A 7,955-nucleotide genomic window follows, 5' to 3' on the forward strand; every position below is an offset into this window, starting at 1 on the left:
AAAAGTACACTAATTAAGTCGTTTTGAATTAATCGTTGAGTAACGAGAGACGCTGGTTTTTTTGGGTCAAAGTGTTCTTTTTTAAATCAGACTTTTCCTACAGTTCACGGGGACGAAGATTTTCTGTACTTCAAAGATTTTGAAGACTGCGTCATGAAACCTGTGATTTAGCTATAGTAGGTATGAAGAAAAAAAGTTTAAGTAAACGAAGAAACGAGGGCAAACGAAACTTTTCTTTCAGCAACTTTAATGTTTTTGGGACGAACAGGAAATCTGAGTTAGTTACAGCTACACTGGTGGAATTAATTCTGGACACTTTGAATAAATATATTCAGAAAATGTATATTCTGCTATGCTAAATATTTTGATTGCAATCTATAATGTTTATACTTAATATTTTCACATGATTTCGTTTGTAAATGTTTAAAATTTTAATTTTAAAAAATCTAAACTGTATTGTTATTTCTGTTTTTGCGCCTGGCAACACGAAACGTCGCATGATGTGATTTTCTACCTCCTTTGATATGTTGAAATTGTAATTTTTATTGTATATTAAAAGTATGGCTGTAAATGGTCTTTTTACTGATATTCTTATATAAGCGACACCCTAAAATAAGAAAACAATGATTAGAATATAAAATATAAATGATTATACAAGAAATTGCTTTGGTGGTCATTGCATGGTAAGTGGGAGCAACATTTTGACGTAGATGAATTTTCTTTTGCATTATTATTTTCACAAATATAATGGCAAAGTTTGGTTTTTTAAATTATTTGATTTTCATTTGTTTTCGAGATATTGCGCTAATAAAGGAGATTTTTCACGGGAAAAATTCACTTCAGTGGAAAATATTAACAGGGGTCCTATTCGCGCGAGAAGTTCCGTTTGAAATGGATTCCACGGGCAGTCAGCGGGGCGGGCCCAAACTTCACTCAAACGACCCCTGCTGACATTTTCCACTGAAGACAATTTTTCCCGTGAAAAATCTCCAAAGTCAGCGCAATATCTCGAAAACAAATGAAAATCAAGTGTATGCAGGCAAGCTTAATGAATTCGACTTCAAAAACACTCGAAAGAAAAATATATAGTTCCATTTAAAAAACGAAACTTTGCCATTATATTTTTGAAAATAATAATGCAAAAAAAATTCATCTACGTCAAAATGTTGCCCCCTCTTACCATGCAATGATCACCAAAGCAATTTCTTGTATCTTTACTAATTTAGGAAATAATGGAGTGTTTCCAATTACGCGGGACACACTGTATGTAGATTAAATAATTTGAATAAATTAAATTTGAATTTAAGTAAAAATTTAAAAGTGTTCAGAATTAATTTCACTAGTGCATACGTCGTTAACAACTTCTCGGGTATTTCTATACATTGTAAAGTTACGAATATCCGTAGTTTAATGACACGTCAAAGTAATATAGTAATTGAAAAGCTGTAGAAAGTCCTATTCGAGCTGAGAAACACGCATGTAACATATCGTAAATCCCAACGGAGAGTTATACGTCATGTGTGTACCCTTGCGAAGATAGCCCCCGGATAATCTCCACGTCTATAGTTGCGTTCTGAGATTAGCATGGCCGCTAATTAGTCGGGGTATTACAGATTCGGGCTACTCGAATTGATCCGTCCGGTTTTATAGGTGTTGCCCTCTAAACACGTCAACGCTGCTTGTTACGCCAAATTGGATCCTGTCCTGCTTAAATTCACCCCGTCCTCGTCAATCACATCGACTAAGACGTAAAAATACTACGCCAAGTAATAATCGGTGCAACGAACTAACTCTCTCGTTGTTGCCCATATTTTGTCCATAGAGTAATTAATTCCCTTTTGGTCCGCGTTATCCTCTTAATGCCTGAATTATTAAACGTGATTTCGAAACGAGACAAGGTACGGAGTTTTCGTTGCACAGAAGGTATAATGAAAACTGAAGACAGAATTAGCAAGTACCGTGCTGAAGAATATTATCGCGGCTGGTAATTTTTTTAATGAAACCGTGTAATTAAATGCTGCAAGGGTTTGTTTAACTGGAAGATTTATTTTCGAGTAATGGGTTTCGAATCAGTTATCATTTGGAATTACAGCGAATACATTAATCGAGAGTACAAACGAAGAGAAGTTTATTCTCGGATCACCTATCATTCGAAATTGCAACGAGTACACTCATTGAAAATACAAACGAACGCGAATTTATTTTCAAAACACCCATCGCGAGAAATTACAACGAGTACACTCGTTGGAGGTGCAAATGAAGGGAAATAAATTACAAATTTCGAAAGTTACGTCCTACTATCGTGTGTACAGCGAGTTGACGATGAGTGTTAATTAATCAATTTGAAACGAGCAGTTTGTTTAAGAACAAAGTGGAAAATGGATCGTTCGAAAGGATACGAGACACGGTACGGAGCCGAACCGCGTGAAATCCATAAAACAAGCCTGCCATAAGGGAAGAAAAGAGGAAAGAAATCCTTTCTCAAGCGTTAGCGCGTGAGTGGCTCGCGTTCAGACGCGAGTTATGCTCGTGCAAAGTTCGCGCGCCTCTCTGTTCGGAGTGGAATAAGCGAGAAGGAAAGAAAGAAAGAAAGAAGCGGAAAACGAGCATGATTTGCGAGACAGGACAATTTCCGCTCGCGGAAACGTGTAACGCACGGAGAAGTTCTCGAACAGTTTCAAGAGAGATGGCGAGATAGACGAGGCCGAGGAAAGATCGACGAAAAGACTAGAAACGAAAGGAAGTTCGAGAGGTACGGTCGAAGAGGAAGAGGAAGAGGAAGAGGGTCGACTGGCAGGATGCTTGTTCGAGAGGGGAAAAAGCGCGCGTCTTAAAATTCTGAGAAATGGGTTAAGGAAGCTCCTCGAATCCACGGAATATAAATCATTTCCGACGGCAGTAATTCGATTCTCGCGCTTCTTCGAATCCCTCCTTGCTGCTTTTCCTCTTTCCCTTTGCCCTCTTTTTTATTCTCATTTCTACTACTCGACGAGCCAAGGGAATTATTCGACTCGCAGCAAATTTCCCCGATTTAGATGAATTTTATGAAAACTATCCGAACCAGTTACTCGATCAATCGGAATTTCCTTGAAATATTCTTAACGATTCGACCCGATAACTTGCCTTTCCGTGAAGATGTAGGTTCTCATCGAGGTAATAACTACATCCACGTAAACAGAGATAAATACGTAGAGGAAGCAATCGCCTCGAGGATTCGACGAATCTCGACTATCGATTTGTCCCAGTGACTTCGAAATGTCTTCGCGGAGCTAGAAGCGAAAGGAATTGTAAAAGGGGGTGGTAAAGAGAGAAAAGGGATTCGAGGGCGGCAGGGACCGTCGGAAATTTCAATTTGCCCTGGGTGACAAAATGGTTCGGGACGACGTTGCAACGCCACGCGGAATTTCTAACCGCACTTTTCCCTCTACGTGTTCGAACGCGAGAACGAGACGGAGAAGGACAAAAAAAAAGGAGAAATTGTGACCACCATGGTATGGTACACGATACACCCATCCACGGTGTTGAATGCACACACATGCATCTCGGTGAACGAAGCATCGGTCGACTTCCGTTGCACCGACTCGAAACTTCGTTACGTCGTTTCCGAGTTCCAACGGTGTTCCCTGGATTTCTACTCGATTTCTCTCCCCCTTTCCATTCCCTCGCCCCATCCCTTTTTCTTCCTTACAAGTACGCTTTTCAACCACCCCCGATCGCAACACCCCCATCTTCGCATTCCCCTTTCACGCGATCGACTTTCCATTCGAGAAGAAAAAGAATGTTTCCTCCGCGAAGCCGATTCAACCTTTCCAGTCCAAGTGGGGGTGGAATTGAATTTTAGCTCCGATACGTTCGAGCGATGATTTGCACGTGCAAATCCGTTTACGACGATTACAATGGCCGCCGCGCCGCGCCGGTAACAGATACGCGGGAACAAAAGGCAACTCTCGTATAAAAGCAAAACTCGTTGCAAGAGATGCTTGATGCAACGTGATTCTCTTTTTCCTTTGCTCTTTTATTTCTCCTTTTTCAAACGAGTTTGATCGAATACAATCGCAGATAGTATTAACTTCTCAACTGGATTCTAGAGAGATGCCGTGATTACATGAAATCTTATTGTATCGCTGCTTGTAATTTACCAGGAAAACGAGAAAAATTCTTTCTGTTCACCTTCTATTGGAACATAATAACATATCCATTAAACTCGTTCTTTTTACATTGACAAGGGGAACTACCCAAGTGTTACACTCACTTATTAATCAAACTTTGCCAGCTTGTAATTAGCAGACGGCTAATTGTTTAAAAGATATTAACAATTACAGTTAGTTACTCCTTATATTCTGAAGTATGACAAACTCACACATACAACTCGCAATCTGAAGGTCCTCGGTTCAAATCCTTGGTTCCCAACAATTTTTTTTTTTTTTTTAATGATAATTTGTCTCTTTTTGAATAACTATTACATAAAAATTATCATAAAAAAAAATAAAAATTTTTGGGAACCAAGGATTTGAACCGAGGACCTTTAGATTGCGAGTCATGTGTTTAACCACGGAGCGGATCCATGACTCGCAGTCTAAAGATCCTCGGTTCAAATCCTTGGTTCCCAAATTTTTTTTTTTTATGATAATTTTTATGTAATAGTTATTCAAAAAGAGACAAATTATCATTAAAAAAAAAAAAAATGTTGGTCGTCGTCAGCTCGACGAGCTCTACAAGCTGGCAAAGTTTCATTAATAAGTGAGTGTAACACTTGGATAGTTCTCCGTATGAGACGTGTTTCTTTCCGTGTATAATTAGTGTATGTAAAGACTGCAAGGCGAATCGTCCGAGAGAATAGAAAAAAACATGGTTCACGGAGCTTAATTTTAAAAAAGGATCATAGCAACCACGTTTCTAATAAACATAGACAAGGGTTTGCCAGACCTTTAGCCGTGAATCGAAACTTCCTGCCAACAGCAGAGATTCTCTGTGTTCTATGTCGGTAACAGTCTCGGTAGGAAAAAACGAAGGGAAGCTTACGTGTCGAGTCGGTAGAGAGATAAAAATAGAGAGATGTTCGAAACGAACGACGTCGTTGGCCGGAAACGTTCAACGCAGACTCGATTTTATACGCGCAATGTAGATCTACATGGCGATATATGAAATACAGTTAAGTTCTTTTAAAAATATAGCTACTTAAGAACCTTTAATTAGCAGCAAGATTGAAACCTCGCAGATTATCAACAAAATGCTTAACCCTTTGACTGCTGAGTACTCTAGGCTTGAACGTTCTGTGTGTTGTAGGAAAACTAGAAAACTAGATTAAGATATTTATTCCGCATCTTATAAAATGATGTAGCTCCTTCGACTGGCGAAGAACAAATGCCCTCAGCTTCCTCGGAAAATTCGTCGTGGCCCACCAACGAAACTTTTGAGTTCAGAGAAACGAATTGATCAGGCCTCTTATCAACCACCAACTATTTCGTCCTTCGTTTTACCACAGTGTATTTTTTATTCCATTTCATTTCTCAGTTTATTCTTTCATTTTTTTTTATTTTTTAATGTTTTGTCATATTATAATGTGATAAGATATGGTGTGTAATTAGTAATATGCGTTGATAATTTTTATTTGATTACAAGTAGGATATACAAGAAATAATCTATATATACGCAAATATGCGTCCACAGCTTTCACCGGACGCATATGTGCGTCCATAGCGGTGAAAGGGTTAAACAGAATCTTGAAACAAAGACGAATCGTATAAAATCGATTGAATTGCCGACGATCCGTATTTAACAGAAAATCCTTCGTTAACGAGGCTACTATCAAACGTCATCGATCGTTCCACGTTCCCAATGATAACGTTTCGATAAATGCGTGCGAATGTATCGTCGTTTCATGTCGAATTACGTGCGCGTAACCCATATACCAATACGAACAGGAATACGCGTATCACGGCTGCAGGAAGATTTATGTCGACCTATCTGCAGGAAATAAAAGCCTGGTCTGGGTATTAAACTTCGATTGGAACGATCAAGTAGGCGGTACGGGGGGTAAAAGAGGGGTACAGGTGGATGATTGTCGGTGACAAATTGACGGAACCGAAAATCAACGAACGTCGATGTGTAGAACGCTAATGCTTCGAAAGGACCAATTTCATCGGAGAGATTTGTAAATCGAACCCTTTCTCCCCCGAAAGATTGATTCGTGCTTACGAATTGATAGATACGTGTTTAGCTTCATTAACGATTCTTCAGGGAGGATTTTTTCTTTTATAGTGAGAAAAAATGACTTAATATTCATTTTATATTGATAGGAATTCAAAACGCAAAAGAAAATGGGGAAAATAATAAAAATGCACGAAAAACCATAACGTCCACATTTGTGCCCGTTGAGCGTTAATAGTAATTTATAAGTGAAATGATTTCATACAATCTAAATCTTATTAATCATAAATTTATCAATGGTGCCCACAACTTCTCGAGCTGATAAATTTCTATGCTCCAATGAAAACAGTTAGATCTTTGCGAACTTTTCACATCGCTATACATCTGGTTTTTCTGCACATGATCCCGTAAATCGCATGTGTTGCGTAGCAAACTTCTTTCGTATACACTTAGATTTTTTTACAAATAACGTAACTTTCTTTAGAAATTCGATGGAAAAACTTTTACCAGACTAGGTCATGCGACTCGTCACCCTAGCTATAATCTTTTCTTTTCGTCACCTGTTTTTGTAAAATTTTGTAAAATTCATTTATGTACATTAATGGCACTTGTCCCGTCAACTAAAATTAAAATAAAATAAATGTCCACGTATGTGGCCAAGGGCGTCAAGAGGTTAATTTTCAATTGCCTCTTTCTACCATATTCGTGGTTGTTTAATGTTAAACAAAGAGGGACTATAAAATTGTTTAAATATTACCCTGATCGGGGAACAGACTCGACTGCAAACGCAAAAATATATTTACCAAACATTTAGAAAACGCGGCAGGCCGTCACAAATAATTGTAGCTTAAATTAATAAAGAGGTGAAACATCAGTGACCATTCAACAACTCGAGTGCACATCAAAAATAAATTGAAATTGAATTCAAAAATTTTCCCTCTCCAGCCACGAGGTTATTCCAACAATTTTCCTGATTTATTTAAACAAAATTCGACTATTTTCGACCGATCATTCGTTCATGTCAAGAACAATATTCCGAGTCGCGGTGTTGTACAAGTGTACGGTGGTAAAATTAGTAGGAAACTTTCCTAAACGTATGAGAAGAAGTTCGCAAGCCTCTCTGCACTCCTACCCTCTCTCTCTCTCGTGCATTTGCTGTGTTTCCACAGCTATTTACGAACCTTCGAAGCACTTTGCTCGAATTAACCAGGAACACGCCTGGAGCGTAGCGAGAAAAACTTGGCAAGAAAATCCCGATGCATCCCGCAACACGTTACCTCTTAAACTGATCGAAAGTAGGCTCTTTGTTCCCGGTGTCGGATAAATTTTTACGTAACTTCCTGAAGTGACTGGATCTATCTAAAAGCGAGGTTCAAGAATGAACGGGCTCCCATGGAGAAAGGAACGCGTCCGGTCGAAGTCGGAGCGTGGAAAAAGGGCGTAGAGAATATCAGTATGGATGGAGGGTAAGAAAAGTGCATAGGGACGATCGTGAGTCATGGGACACCACATGTGCAATGGGAAGCACAGCTCGTAGGGAGGAGGAAGGACGAAGATATCGGTTCCCGATAAACCGCGTTTAGAAATGAGTAAATAGGGGAACTTTTTCTCGTACAAAATTTTGAAACAATCGTCCGACTATAAATAATAAAAGACTAAGGTGAGCATCGTGCTGGAGGATCGCGCGAAGCTGATGTACGCTCGGTCACGCGTCACACGGGAGCGGCTTCGAAATTTCTTAACGATGAATTATTCATCCGATCGAAAAAGGACTAGCTGGGGAAATAAAATTCTGGCAGGCAAGA

Source organism: Osmia bicornis, chromosome 13 (genome assembly GCF_907164935.1).
Source record: "Osmia bicornis bicornis chromosome 13, iOsmBic2.1, whole genome shotgun sequence".
Taxonomy (NCBI): domain Eukaryota; kingdom Metazoa; phylum Arthropoda; class Insecta; order Hymenoptera; family Megachilidae; genus Osmia; species Osmia bicornis.